The sequence below is a fragment of the Sorex fumeus genome, unplaced genomic scaffold, assembly GCF_029834395.1.
Source record: "Sorex fumeus unplaced genomic scaffold, SorFum_2.1 ptg000022l, whole genome shotgun sequence".
In the NCBI taxonomy this organism is placed as follows: Eukaryota; Metazoa; Chordata; class Mammalia; order Eulipotyphla; family Soricidae; genus Sorex; species Sorex fumeus.
In genome coordinates, this window is record NW_026606079.1 from 8,302,128 (window position 1) to 8,318,102 (window position 15,975).

General features: G+C 47.8%; 1 pseudogene; it reads right to left on the reverse strand.

Annotated features, from left to right (window-relative positions):
* Positions 1–11,956: 11,956 nt before the first annotated feature.
* LOC130023202 (immunoglobulin heavy variable 1-2-like) lies at positions 11,957–12,409 on the reverse strand (annotated as a pseudogene).
* Between the last annotated feature and the right edge of the window lie 3,566 nt (positions 12,410–15,975).

The following is a 15,975-nucleotide window of genomic DNA, read 5'->3' on the forward strand; positions in this document are numbered from 1 at the left end:
CTCCTGGTGGTTCTCAGAGGAAGCCAAGGATCAACCCCCTGGTCAGCCGCATGCAAGTCAAATGCCCTACCCACTGTACTATCTCTCTGGCACCTTGGGTAAATTTTGGAGGTGCTGGGGAACTGGAGGTGGTGCTGGGTATCCAACCTGGGTCAGCTGCATGCAAGCAAGTGACTTCCCCGCTGTACTCTCTTACTGGTCCTAGACCCATTTTATTATTATTATTATTATTATTTATTTATTTATTTATTACTACTACTACTCGATTCCTCTGCTCCTCTCAGAGAGCCCGGCAAGTTACCGAGAGTATCTTGCCAGCACAGCAAAGCCTGGCAAGCTCCCCATGATGTATTCGATATACCAAAATCAGTAAGAACATGTCTCACAATGGAGACGTTACTGGTGCCCGCACAAACAAATCAACGAAAAACGGGAAGACAGTGCTACAGTGCTACAGAAGAAGTGACTCCTACTAGGAGACCGTGATAATCTCTACAGGGTAATTTTAATTTCTACCAGAGAATAATGTGCCCCTCAGGCCCCAGTGAAGTCATGGTCCCATTAGTAAAAACTACCCTCATGAGGCAGAGAGTGAAAAACACTCCTTCTTGCCCACAGTGGGTATGGAGGATTCAGAGCCACAACCTACAGGACAAGGTGCCCTTGGGGTCATCTGAGAGCTGAGGGGCAGGTCAGGCCTGATCTCCACAGAAACATGATTCATCTGCTCATGAGCAACATCTCCTCAGGAAGAGACCTCAGAGCCTCCTGGGAGCCTGCGCCACTGAAGTTCACACTGCTTCCTCCTGCAGGTGGTTTGTGTCTGGGCTCACAGGGCCTTCCCCCCAGTGTGTCTCGCAAAGTAGTACAGGGCCTTGTCCACCTCCCTCGGGCAGCTCATTTGCAGAGAGAGCGTGTTCTTGCTGTTGTCTCTGGAGATGGTGAATCGGCCGTTCACAGAGTCCGCATAGTATGTATGACCATCATTACGAATGTGTGAGACCCACTCTAGCCCCTTCCCTGGAGCCTGGCGGACCCAGCTCATAGTATAACTGCCAAAATTGAATCCAGAGGATGCACAGGAGAGTTTCAGGGACCCACGGGCTTCACCAAGTCTCCCCCAGACTCCACCAGCTGCACCTCACACTGGACCCCTGCAAACACAAAGAAATCCTGGTCAGGAAACTCTCCTTACACAGAGGATCTGCCTCTCCCATCTTTCCCATGCTCCATGTCCCTGTCGCCCACGAGTTACCTCCTAACACAGCCACCAGGAGAAGCCAGCTCAGACCACACGCCATGTTGGTTCTGTGTGAGTCAGGATGGAGCCTCTGGGAACCCCTGAACTGACGTCTCTCCTGGAGCTGAGGCTGGGCTGGTCCGTTTTCATCATAGCTGGGAGAGAGGCTTATTTGCATATCCTTCTTCTACATAAAACGTTCTGTTTGAACATAAAGAGTAAGTGAAGGACTCCAGAGCAAATGTCTTCTGGGGGTGACTTGTCACCTGGAAAATATTCTGTCATGCAATTATTGTATGACAACAAATTTATTTTGTGATTTTTGTCCTTATTTTTGATAACTATCATATAATATCTATAGTCGTACTTCTGTTTCATGCATCATTTTTCACAGAAAAACTTAAATACTTTATATAATATTCTCATAACACATTGTGTTAGTCCAATTATTGAGACAAAAGTAATCCACTGAATGACACCGAGTTATGAATGAGTTGGAAACCAAGAATTAAAACAGAATCAGGAGTAAGGCAGAATGGACAAACAACAGAGTCCTGATATCTGGGAAACCTGAGGCAGGATCCTGTGTCTTCTCTGTCTCTGCTGTTTCTTCCAGAGGAAACATCCCTGAAGTTAAACGTGTTTGTCCTTATATCAAAGGCCCTCGAATGTGTAAAATCTTAGATCATATAGACTAAGTCAGGTAGCTGACCTAAGAATGCAGTTTTTCTGATGATTCCCGGTTCTAAGTGAAAACTCTCACTGTGTTGGGCTTTAGGAGCTCTCAGTCCATGAGCATGTTAGTCCCTTGACCCCCACCCCTTCTCTCTTAAGTCTGTGTTTAAAATACTCACTGCATCCCATGGTTTGTCCCTGTCCACCAGGATTGGTGTCCAGTAACAAGAGATGTAGAGACAGCAGAGGGATAAGCTGCTTTCCTTGCATGTGACAGATCAAGGTTCATTCCCTGTACTTCATATGGCGTCCCATGCCCCCACCAAGAGTGACCCCTGTACACAGAACCAGCAATATACCAAGAGTGGCACAATAACAAATCCCAAACAACTGGGGCTGAAGGATAGCACAGTGGTGGGGCACTTGCCTTGCACATGGCTGACCAGGTTTGAACTCTAGTATCCCATATTCTTTCCCCAGCAATTTCAAGAGTAACTCCTGAGTGCAGAGTCAGGAGTAATCCCTAAGCATGGTCAGGTATAGCCCCCAAACCAAACAAAATCTCACAAATAATACTAAACAAAATATGGGCTAGCAGCTGTCAAGAACTTCTTCCCTGTAATGAGAAAAAATTGTATTTATTCTGAATTTTTGCCTTTACCTGGAGAAGGATGTTGGAGACTAGTGTGCATGGAGGTGCATGGGGTGTGACTCTTCACGTCAGCCCGACCCCCGTCTCCTTCTTACCATGTCAATATTTGATTACCTGTTAAAACCACAAAAGGCCATGCCCTACAGAGAATACTGACTTATAGATCATTAATGTTTCATGAGTGCTGGCATAAATGGACACCCGTGCAGTGATCATCACACGCAAAACAGTGGATGAACCCCTCATCCCAGTGTTTCCCCTTGGCCCATGGTATTTCTCCCCCCATGCTTCACCCCTCCCTCATGCTCTCTGCAGTGCCTCCTGTTTATGTAAGTGTGTGTAGGGTGGGATGACGGAGATTCACTCTCAATAACCTCCCACTATAGGGATAAATTATGGGTTTTACTCATCACTAAAGGCGTCATGTATAACTCTCAGTCCTGGGCCTTTAAAATAGGTCACAGGAGCTTTCTAGAAGGAGAGAGAAAAATGAGGAAAAGCTGTTCTACATCTTACGGGAATATCAAAGAGAAAGCTATGAAAATAATAACAAACAGGAAAGTACCGATTACTAGTCACCCTGCCAGGCGTTGGAGTCCTGGGGGCCTGGTGGGGTGAGTGTGGGGGACAGGTAGGACAGATAACAGGGAGGGGGGTGGTAGTGTGAGGGTGTCACTGAGAGTGGAGCTGCTCTGGGAGTGACGGGGAAAGCTTCCAGGAAAGACGCTGGAACTGGGCATGGACGGGAGTGGGTGGGGGTGATGGGGGCTGAGTCTCTATGTGTTGTGACAGAATATTGGCCAGTGTGGGCTTCTAGCACATGGTGACCGTCTTTGACCCCTGGTGGGTCTGAGGCCTTTTCTGGAGTAGCTCCCTAGTGCCCTCTAGTGGCCAGAAGAGCCCCTGCAGCCCCTCCTATGATCTGGGGGGTCCTTCAGAGTCCCACAAGTCCCAGAGCGAATAGAAGAAGTGTGTCCTCAGCACTATCGGAGACAGGAAGTGTGAGCACTGGGAAATGAGTCAGGCTTGGTTCACACCAGTTTCCCCAGGGAGGTGTGTTCAGAGACAGCCCCATGGAGAATGGAATCTTTCCTGCCCCCACATGGAGGTATCTCATGCCTGAGTCACATCACAGCTCACAGAGACCTTAGAGTTAGTCTGGGTTACAGAGAAAGGGTCGGATAGGAGAAGCCCTGCAAAGGGAGAGCAAGGGTCAGTACAGGAGACGCAAATATAGGAAAGAAACAAATTATGAGGTAAGACTCAGTTTCTCTGGTAGTCCATTATAATGGGAGATTGATTCATCGACCTGTAGCATTCCTGACACAGAAATAATCAATATCCTTAAATACAGACTGGGATATATGGTATCCAGTGAAAGTTTGAACAACATTTATAAGTGATTCACCGCCGCCTCCTTCTCCCACCATCCGACTACCTCCCCCTACTCACCACCCCCCAGAGTTGCATCAGCCCCACTGGCTCTACATCCCCAAAGTAATTCACCAGCACCACCAACCTCACTGCCTGTGACTGTGCCTCTGTATATTTCTTTTGAATGTGAATGAAAGTACTGGATGAAGTGCTCTTGGTGAAGCTCCATTTTGCTATGTTATTTTTATACTATATACTACCATATTTCTTGGACCCAGAGGATTCATTTTGATGTCAGTGTGCCCCACGGGTGACTCAAGTGAAGCGGGCAGGAGAAAGATGGTCTCGTTCTCCCCATCTGCCTCTGCCACCCGGAACCCAGAGTTACTGAGTTCTTGTCTTACCTCGAATAAAGGAATTTCAGGAGTAGATGAGCAGTGAAATGACAGTTTTTATTTGGAGGTTTTGAAAGGAAGGAGGGAGAGAAAGTGGGAGAGAGTGGAGAGTATCCTGCTCAAGAGAGAGCCCCTACACACATCCCAGCATTAGACATGAAAACATGAAAGTACACATCTCAAGAGGGGAGATGCGGATGACACATGTGCTCAGGCACCTCATGTGCTTGGCCACATGGGTGCAGGCAGCACATGAGCTCGGGCAGCATTTGTGCGTGCTTTCTTTATTCAAGGTGGCCTTTCTAGGGTTTCTCCAACCTGCCCCCATGTGGGGCTTCTACCTATGTAAAAGTCCCTTGATAGGAAGGTTCCCAGGGAGTTGGGAATGGTGATGGTATTTTTTGAAATTCCTTTCCTGACTTTTGTTTCTGCAGGTGTTTCTGTTGGAGGGGGTTGGTCCAGCCTCCTCGGGGTCTGATATAGACAGGCACCAGTTCTTCCAGGGCTATTAATTTACAGGATATTTACTGCTATTGCCTTGGGAAGGGGCCTTCCCTATCTGCTTGCCTACATCAATTCAATAGTAGGTCTGCTGTAAATTTAAGGGCACTCCTTTGTATGTAATTTCCTTCTTTGATCTTGCTGCTTTCAGTACTGTTCTTTGTTTATGATGTTGGTCCTTCTGATTAGGATATGTCTTGGAGTCTTTTGATTAGGGTCTATTTTAGCTGCTACATTTTGAATGTGAATGTCAATATTTCCCAGCTCTGGGAAGTTTTCAACAATGATGCACTGTTATTACCCCATTATGCTTATTTTCTTATCCTTCTGTGACTCTGAGGGTTCTTACACTGCTCCTCTTGAATCAATGTCTGTTTTGTTGTTGAGTTTTTTGAGGTGTTTTCCCGACTTTCGTTGTTGCCTGGAGGTTTTCTGCATCTTATCCTCAAGATTATTGATTCTGTTTTCCGTTGTTACTCTAATGTTAAAGAACACAATATTTTTTATTTTATTTACTGAAATTTTTGCTAATGACATTTCTGTTTCTCATGTCAGCCGAGTTTCCCAGAGTGTAGGTATATTTGTTTTTACTTATCGGTCCAGATTGAGATATAAGTAAGTGATCTAAAACCATTGGTTAAAGAGCCCACACAATGTATGTCTTCCTTAAGTATTGGTGTTACACAAACCTTTCTTTTTTCAGAAGCAGATGTGACAGGCAGAAGAAGAGGGAGAGTTCTGGATATTGCTGGGAACTTGCGACAGAGTTGGCATGAGGGAAGCTTAGGGTCCTGCTGGAAAGGAGCTCTGACCCTGCATGCTGCCCCACACCCTCCTTCCCTGATGCTGTCCAAGGGCTCAGCACCCTGCTAGGGCCCACACTTCCCCCCAAATTGACCAGCCCTGGAATAGCTCAGAATGTTTATACCCGTGTGTTAACTCAGAAGCAGCAGCCAAGCCTCCTGGTCCCTGACAGGTGCCACAGAAATGATCCACTCAATACCATGGAGATAATTCACTGAATGACGCCAATCTCTGAGACCAATGGGTCACACTTTGAGCCAGTTTGGGGGAGAATGGAGCCCCGCATGTGCAGGGACAGACAGAAGAGATCTGATGGGACCATGGGTTAGTACCCCACTCAGGCGCACACTCCCAGCCCACTACAATGGGGAACCAGTAGAGGAGCAGCAGGATAATTCTGGACATGCCCAGAGCATGCAGTGGCTCCACAGAATTCATGTCCCTGCGCCTAACATCTCTCTTGTTGTCTGAAGTGGGAGCGCCCGTTCAGCTCAGTCCACCTATCCGGGGAGAGGGCAGCAGACAAGGGCCATAGAAATCAGGACGGGGAGAGAAATACAGGGACCACGTAACTTTCTCCTTGTTTTGGAACATGGGTTATGGTGTGGGAGGGCGGCCAGTCCAAACAGGTTCTGCCCCAGAGATTGCCCAGTCACAAGAGGTGCTGGCCCAGGCCCTGCTCTGGTGCCTTCTGGAAAGTCAGAACAAAGCAGAACTCCCCGTGCAGGCAGAGGGATGCAGAGAGAACATAGGGCGGCCGGGGTCTCCCGCGGGGTGGAGGAAAGGAAGAAAGCACAGAGGAAAACGGCGCCTCGACTGAGCCCCAGGGCCCAGCAACCACACCTCGGTTTCTCAGAGAAGCTGTAGGGGCCAAGGGAGAGGAGGGGGAAGGACACAAGGACTAAGAGGGGAGGGAAGGGTGGGAGAGAGAGGGAAAGAGAGAGAGAGATGTAGGGGGGGGGCTATACAGGGGGGAGCAGCCGGTACCTGGCGCAGGAGCCCTGAAAGGTTCTGGAACCACTTCCCCTCTGAAGTCTCTCAGGAGCTGTTTCCGGGTCAGGGGGCAAAGATTGGGCAGACCCTCTCTGGGCCCAGCACCCCTGGACAGCCCATGTCGGGCAGCGGCTGCTGGAAGGGTCAACAGGAGCCAGTGTTAGCTCAGGCCTGTCCCGGGGCTCCCTGTGTCCAAGCGGGGCTGCCCGTGGTCTCCCCCCGCCCGGCCGAGCAGGATCAGGACCCGCGTCTCGATCAGGCTCATCCCGAGGTGCTCCCCAGAGCCCTGACGCTCCAGGTCCTTCTCCCAAAGGTCACCCTGAGACCACCTCCATCTGACCCGACGGAAATATCCTCGCGGACGTCCGGTGGTCCCTGTCCCGCCTTCCCCTGGGGGTCCCGCTGACCCGTCTCGAGACCCCAGACGCTCAGCGCCATGTGGGCTGCGCTGAGACGTGTCCAGTAAGGGGGAAGCTGCCCAGCCACTGCTGTGCTGATCAGGTCCCCGTCATCCCGGGGTCTGTCCCATCCCCAAACCGGCTCTGGGTTGAGTCCACATGCGCACAGAGACACTGTCGGAGGGACAGGATGCCTCAGAGATCAACTCAGACACCCAGAGTCCCCCTCAGCCCACAGGGCACCTGCTGCGCCTGGGGATGCACCCCTGTGAGGGCACACGGTGCGTGGGTGTTCCCTGATGGCCGTGGTCCTGTAAGGCCAGACAGGAGACCTTCACCAAGAGCAGTTCTCATGGGTGACAATCATATAGGCCCGTCCAAGGTGCGGGTTTGTGCAGGAGGTTTGTGGGGAGGGTCTGTGGGGGTAGATTGAGGGTTATACCTTTGTAACCTGTATTCAGGGAACACATTTGTATGTCTTAACTCAGTGCACCTTGGTTGACGCCGATATTCATGAGGAGCAAGAAGAGCTGAAGACCTGTCCATATCTGAGGGAGATCAGGTAGGTGCTGCGGGGTCCATTGCCCACCAAGTGAGGAGTGTCCAAGTCCATGACGGTGCTTATTTGTGAGCGTGACCCCTGCCCTATCCCTGAACTCTGAGCAGGCAGAGCTCCTCCCCTGAGGGACAGTCCCACCAGTCCACTCCACTCAGGTGACTGACCCAGAGGTGCACAGAAACCATGAGTCCTAACCTAGGGTTTACATCAGAGTTTGGATACCTCGATGCCCCGTGTTTGAGAGTTAGAATTCCCCCAATAGGAATCATTTCCATAAATAAATTAATCGCATCACCAAGATCTGTAAACTTGTAGAGCCCCAAGCAATACTTGAAATTGTCTTTGAATTATTCTTATTATATTGTTTGTTGTTGTTGTTGTTTCATTCTCCCGATATCAGGTATTTATGAACAGTTCAGTCTGCCATGCACATAGTCCCTGGGATAATTTCATTTTTTTAATTGAATCAGGGAAATGTAGGACCTGAGATAACACCCACTCACCCCGCTGTGCCTGTTGCTGGGCTGCAGCTTTTGTGAGGAACTGAGCGACCCTGCTGCTCAGTCTCCTTCCATTATTCCAGTGACCAATTGCCTTGAAATATCTGGATCTGGAGGCTCCTTGAAGGGCTGCCACCAGATCATTGACTCCACCTCATTCCTCTGTGGTCTCTGTAGCTCACCTCTGCTCTGAGCACCTGGAAATCATATCCCTCGCTGCTCCTGGGGCTGAACCCGAGTGTAGTCCTCAGTTGGGACGACCCCTCCTGGGGACTTTCTGGGACCTGTAGAGCTGCACGCACTGCCTCCATTGCGTCCTAACAGGGAACAGGATCCCACTGTCAATCAACTGTCCATCAGAGAGCTAAGCTGGTCCAAGCCCTGAAACGCAATCATCACGACCAGGGAGAATAATCCAGATGCGAATATGATGCACTGTCAGGACCGAGTCCAGGTTGGGCCCAGACACAGTCTGTCTAAAGCTTGAGCAAGTCAGGCCTCCGCGGGAAACCCTTTCTCCCCAGTCCTCACTCATGGTCCAGACAAGGGTTGTCCCAGAGGAAACTGAGAACCTAACACAGAATTTTCACACCCACAAGAAGGACATCAGGAATACATGAACAGTTAGTGGGTTGCAAATGGTTTAATATGAAAGTAAAAACCAAATAATTCATCTATAAAAGAATTTCATGTGTTTTTAACATTTCTACTGGCATGGTAAAATTTACCCAGTCATGTGCCATATGATTTTGAACCTGTAAAAATCCTGAATGCAGATTTCTGGCGATACATTAACTAATTATATGCAAAACAATCATAATCTTTGACAAGGAAGTTTCTTTGATATATTATGCAGAGGAGAATTAACTTGAATTTATGACTTTATCATTGTCAAAAGTGTCATTGGAGTAATTAAGGTGAAATTGTCCATTGTTAGCAATGTGAAACATGTATACCAGGACAATAATAATTATGTAACATTTTACTAATTTTGCAGAGACTTCTCCCAGCTGTTGTCCCTGGAGTAAGTATGAGAGAGATTTCCTTCACTGTAGTCACCGCTCAGTATTCCTCTCTGCCAATGGCCGGAGGTCCTGACTCTCTCCTGCCCTTACTGAGGTGGGTTTCCATTGTGTGTCATTATGAAAATTTCTACCCTGTCGTTTAATTGCTCCAAACCAGCTTTGTGTTATTGACAAAATGTCTCCTAGGGAAATGTGTTTAGTATTCAGGAATAAGTAAGAACTTTAGGATAACGAAGTTAGTGATTGTTGCCTTCAGAACTTGGGAGTTCCCAGGTGACATCTGAGATCGGCACCATGTACAGATAATAAGGGTAGACTGAGGCACTGCACCACAGTAAGCAGCAGCTTAATATCCAGTGACCCACATAGGAGTCTGTTCTTGGGCACAGACAAGAAAAGTGCATCAGGGACTGTTGGTGTCTCAGCAACTAGCCTGAGACTTGTACCAAATCCCCTGCCCCTGAAAGCAAGAGAAGGCTCTGTTTACATGGGCCCAGGGGCTTGCTTCAGCACTTCACACACGTAGGTACTCTGGTTGAGGATGAGGGTCATAACAGTTACCATTTGCCTGAGCTGATACACCCGGCCCTGAGTGTGGGAGATATAAATCATTAACTAACATCTGTACTGAGCCTGACGAGGTAAATGTGATACACGTGGATTGCCCCCTGAAATGTATGTATAAAAACCCCTGTGTGAGAGCTAATAAACGGATTGCCGATTGACCACCAGCTCTTCCCCCTTCGAGTAGTTCTCTGAAGCGTCAGGAGTTTGCTGTGCATGGAGGTACAGGGCAGAGGCTTCTCTTCTGCCCACTCCCTCTCCTATAAGAGTAAGTCCGTTCACCGGGGGATTGTACTCCAGTGTGCCGGGGTCAACTGGCCAGGACCCTGACAAGGGAACATTACAGAAACTTCATTTCTGAACTTGACACACTTTGAATGTGCCTCTGCCCATCATAGATTTGTATTGGCTCACATGTTCTTGAAACTCGCCCTCAGTTAGGGCCTTTGCCTCCTTGATCTTCAATGGCCTCTGTTGGAGCAGATTTGTGCCCATATTTGGAACAAAATTCCAACGGATTGTGAGCGTTAGTGGGGCTTTGGGCAGGCAATCTTCCACTTGGGATGGGAACCAAGTGTATCATTGTGTGGGCTCTGAGTTCACTCCCTGATTCATAAATTCTTAATTCACCCCTACTAGTGTAATTTGGGAGTATTTTAAAGAAAACATTGAGCTGTTGGGGCAGCATAATAAGAAAAACTTCTACTACTTCGTCCTGCCCTCAAATGTCCAGGAAGACTGTGGGCAAACACACATGTGGCAGCCTGCCTCGTGGCCTCTATCATGTCTTCAAGGCCACTCTATGGACACTAATGGGAGATGTGCTTATTTCTCCAAGTACCAATTCTCTAGTTTTTAATTTATGGGTTTTGTCAAACACTTTTCTTTAGGTTCTTAAAACTAGACATTGTTAATGGTAAGTATTCCTGCATTTCTCCCTGGCTGTCTGTCCTTTCTGACAACAGATACCTAGTGGAAATGTTTGGCTATTCATTTTGCATCTCAAAGTACTTCAAAATCTGTCTCAATAAATGGCATTTATTTCCTGGGAATTTTACTGAAGGTGAATTTAGGGGTGACACCTCTCCTCAACTGGAAGAGCTGAGTTCTGGCATTGCCAACAGGGTTCCCTGAACCTTGTTCAGGAACCGCTGCTGCTGTCGCTCCAGGAGCATCCCCTCTGGACACATACCCTATTGTCTCTGCTTTCTCCAAGTGAAGCATCTCCTTATCATGGGCATGATGCCTTCAAGGTCAGGGGTCACAGGAACAAAGGGAGAGGCACACGGGGTTCACGATACTACATCATGGTCACAGAGGAAAGTCACAGCGAGGTTGGGACAGGACACAGACATGCTTTCATTACCCAACACCACGTGATCCTGGACTTCTGACCATGGCGACTATTCTAGTGTCACCTTCTCCACTCCCCGTGTGTCTAGTGGAGGGATTCTAGCTCAGGGATACAGAGATGCAAATTTGAACACGGGGTAAGGCCCACAGCCTCTCAGAAGGGGTCTCCCAACACCTGGATTCTATCTCAGAGAAAATGATTTCCTGCTGGCACAAAGCAGGTGAATATGTGCATATTTAGATGCTGAGGTGTTTTCTAGTTTTACACATTAGTCCCAGGAATGTCCACACCTTCAGGCACAAATCACAGAAAGGAGGTCAGGAAATGAGGGATAGACAGGCACAGACACTGATGCACATAGGTCAGTCCTACACAACTGTTGTCTGTGTCCCCGTGTCCTGCCGAGTGCCATGAATGTGATGCTGAGAAGTGAAAGATGCCCCCAAAATGTTGAATAATCAAGGGTTTTCCTGGGGCTGGAGCATTGTGGTAAACCTGCAGTGGTTGCAGCAACACTGACATGTGTTTGCTCTTGTGGGAACTGAAGCACAAGGAGCTCAGCCATGCAGGAAACAGAATGAATGACCGTTCTAGAGGAAACAGTCCACGGACCTGCAACGTGCCCAGCACATTCTTACAAGTGGTTCTTCCAGTGGTGTCTGCAGGGCACCAGTGTACAATCCAAGAAGAATATACCAGTGACTGCAAGTGTTCTAGAGAGAAGCCATCTTCCTCTTGGCTGTTGCTGAAGAACAGAGATCCTGAGCCTTTCCCCCCAAATGAAGCCTGGCCCTGTGAGCCCCATTCGTGTCTCAGACCCTGATTCTCTGAGGAGGAAGTCAGGAGGATCCGCATCCCTGTGTCTCCTCACCAGGCACAGCTGCCTCCCCCTCAGTTTTCTGACACACTCAGGATGTGGTTGTCACACTGTGTCTCTCACGCAGTAATACACAGCCGTGTCCTCAGTGCTCAGCCTGCTCAGCTCCATGTAGGCTGTGTCCTTGACTTGTCTGCAGTGAGTGTGAGTCTGCCCTGGAACTTCTGTGCGTAGATTGTACCACCATTGCTAGGATCTATCCCTCCCATCCACTCGATCCCCTGTTCAGGGCTCTGCCGCACCCAGTGCATCACATAGCTGGTGAAGGTGTATCCAGACGCCTTGCAGGAGATCTTCACTGATGTCCCAGGTTTTCCCACTTCAGCCCCTGACTGCACCAGCTGTACCTGGGAGTTCACACCTGTGGAGAGCAGACAGGAGTGTGGATTCCTCTTGACTGGCCCTGTTCCCTCACCCCAAGGCATGGGGACACTTACCTGCAGCCATTGCCACCAGGAAGAGAATTCTCCAGGTCCAGTCCATGGTGAGGACCGTGCACTCAGGTGTTTCTGAAGGTATGGGTGTGCCTGCTATGTGATGTTTTCAGGACACAGAAACATCTGTTTTTAACTCAGTGTCCCTCGCATAATTTGCATATTCATGAGGAGGGAGAACTCATAGCTGAAGGCCTGGTCCAACCTGAGGCGGGGCTGGTGGAAGCCAACTGGTTCATCCTCCAGGGGAGTGAAGAGGTGCAAGTTTTGATGCTTGTTTGAGATGAGTCCCTGCCCTGTCTCAGAACACTATGCACACAGAGCTCTCCCTCTGGAGGGCCAAGCCCTGTCAGGACCTTACCGCAGAGCCCCCACATCTGTATGGCCTGGAGACATCTGGACATACCTGGACTTTGAGGTTATTTTTGGCATCTTGTATCTTCCCCACGGAATACTACAATGAGACTACAAAACCATCCTAATACTCCACTGGTTTCCATTGGAGATATTAAGAAGTCCAGAAACACCACCTGCATACAGGTTTTACTGCCTTATCAATGTGTTAAGTATTCCTCCCAAAGTGATAAGTTCGCACAAATTAACCTTCTGTGTCCTATACGTATTTTTATTTTTGTTTTCTCAAGATAGCAACATTTAGGTTTCTGTTTTTTAAATTTTTTTAAATTATTATTATATGTTTGTTATAAAATCACTGTGGTTTAGACCCTTACAAAGCTACTCATGATTAGATTTCTCTCATATCGCGTTCCTGATTTTGAAGAGAAACCCCTCTTACCACTGCGTCCCTTCTAGCCTGGACTCAGTGCTTCCTGACTTGGCGCCCCCTGCAGCCCGGTCTCCACACTGCAGGGAGAGTCTCTGGGCTCTCAGAGTTTAACCTTTGTGTATCTACTACAGAATAGAAGCCTTGTTCACTTGTCATCTTCTTTTATGAGCCTTTTGTTTTGGTTTTGAGCCACATCTGGCACTACTGAGGGCTTAATCCTGGCTCTATGTTTAAGGATCGCTCTGGTAGATGCATCCTAGGAAAATATTGACAAATCAAATTAATTTATATATCACTTAATCACTTAATCACTTAATCCCCGTTATTCATCGATTTATTCGAGCGGGTGCCAGTAACTTCTCCATTCATCACGGTTGCGTGCTAGCGTAGCCCAATGGTATCTGTTCGTTTTAGGAACATGTAGAGCCTCAAACCGATCATTTAGGGTCTTGACGAAGAAGTCTGACCATCTTATAGGTGGGCGTCCACGTGATCTTTTGATGTCTCGTGGAATCCAATCAGTAATGGCTCTAGTCCAGCGGTTGTCTGTAAACCTCATTACATGTCCAGCCCATCTGATTTTTGATGTCTTGGCAAATGAGACAGCGTCTCTGATTCTTGAGCGTTGACGAAGATCAGAACTCCGGATTCTATCTCTCATTTGAGTGAATCGTGATATTCCAAGCATAGTTCTTTCGATTCCTCTTTGAGAGACCCGAATAGTGTTCTCATCCTGTTTTCGTAGGGTCCAGGTCTCTGAGGCATATGTTAATGCAGGAAGAATAGTGGAATCAAAGAGATGTGCTCGTAGTTGGAGGTTCTTTGTCCTTTTAGTTATTTCTTCAATGCTCTTGAAGGCATTCCAAGCCGCTCTCTTCCTCCTGCGTAACTCAGGTGCCAGGTCATTCATCATGTTGATTTCTCGACCTAAGTATATATAACTGTTGCATTCGGAGATGGTGGTTCCGTTGAGAGCGAATGGAGCGTCAGGAACAAGGCTGTTTCTCATAAACATTGTCTTCGTAAGATTCAGCTGTAGTCCAACCTTTCCACACTCACGGTCAAAGTCCGCAAGCATTTGTGCTGCTTGGCTGATGTTTGGTGTTATTAGAACGATGTCATCAGCAAAGCGGAGGTGGTGTAGTTGCCGACCATCTATCTTCACTCCCATGTTTTCCCATTCTAGTCGTCGCATGATGTTCTCGAGGGTGGCACTGAAGAGTTTTGGTGAAATGGTATCACCCTGCCGAACCCCTCTCTTGATATGGATGATTACTTCTTTGTAGAATGGTGAGATCTTGGTAGTGAATCCGCAATAGAGCTCACGAAGGATCCTGATGTATTGAGTTTGTACGCCCTGATTGGCTAGGGCTTCCATGACCGCTTCCGTCTCAACAGAATCAAAGGCCTTCTTTAAATCAATGAACGTTAGACAGAGCGGCATCTTGAACTCCCGAGATACCTCAATGAGCTTGGTTATTGTGTGGATATGGTCGATGGTACTGAATCCTTTTCGGAATCCAGCTTGTTCACATGGTTGTCCTTCATCTAGTGTTCTGCTAATCCTATTCAGGATGACTCGAGTGAATAGTTTGTAGATGACAGACAATAGGCAGATTGGGCGATAGTTGCCAATGTCGTGGATGTCTCCTTTCTTGTATAGTAGTACAGTCTTGCTGGTTTTCCATTGGGATGGAACCTTGCATTCAGACAGGTAGCGTGTGAAGAGTCGAGCTAATGTATTGATGAGTACTGATGGTAAGTTCTTCAGGTGTTCAGGTCTGATCTTGTCTGGGCCAGGTGCTTTTTGTTTCTTTACCGACGAGATGGCATGTTGGATTTCGGAAGGGAGAACATTGGGAACGACATATCCATCATGTGGTATGTGGTATGTGGGCAAGTGGATGTGGCTATTAAAGAGATCTGAGTAGAATTCATGAATAATCTTCTCCATTGCCCTTCTGGAAGATGTGATAGATCCATCATGATGTCGGAGGGCAGTCATCTTGGTTTTGTAGTTGGTGAAGGACAGGCGGGCATTACGAATGTTTTTCCCAGCTTCTGCTGCATCTACCAGTACTGCTGCTCTCCTGTTTTTGAGGTCATCCTTGATGGCTTTTCTGCACTGTTTTGCCAGTTCGGACGTTTGCTTGTGGTTGCCTGAGGCACGTGCCACGCCACGTTGGCGAATAAGTTCAAGAGTGTTCGAAGAAAGACGGTTTTTTGTGGTTATCTCTCTCTTGGCATTCCTTGCACAATCATGGAGGTGCTGAATCATTCGATTGTATTCCTCATCAATGTTGTCAATGACGGCATCTTCCCATGTTGCTGCAACAGAGCCAAAGAGTTCCCAGTTGGTGGTTGTTCTGGGAGTCTTCTTTTTAAACCTTGCATTCTTTTCTCCTCGTTCTGTGAGGTAGAATTTTGCACGAAGAAGACGGTGGTCTGATCCCGTTTGGAATTTTGGGACAACAGCAACATCGGTTAGGCAAAACCGCCGATTGAATATGATGTGGTCTATTTCATTGTGGAACCGTCCATCGGGAGACTCCCATGTCCAACGTTTAGATTCAGCCTTTTGGAATTGTGAGTTACCATGGAAGGTTTTGGTTGACATGATGAACTCAGACAGTCTGTCACCTTGTTCGTTCCATTCCAGGCCATGGGTTCCGATGTGGAGTTCATCGACTGATCTTCTTGGTCCTATCTTGGCATTAAAATCACCAACAATGTTCTTGTAGAAGGTGTGATCTTCTTTATAGAATTTCTCCAGCTCCATGTAGAATTTCTCAGTTTCTTTTTCACCATAACTGGATGTTGGTGCGTAGACAACAAAGATAGAA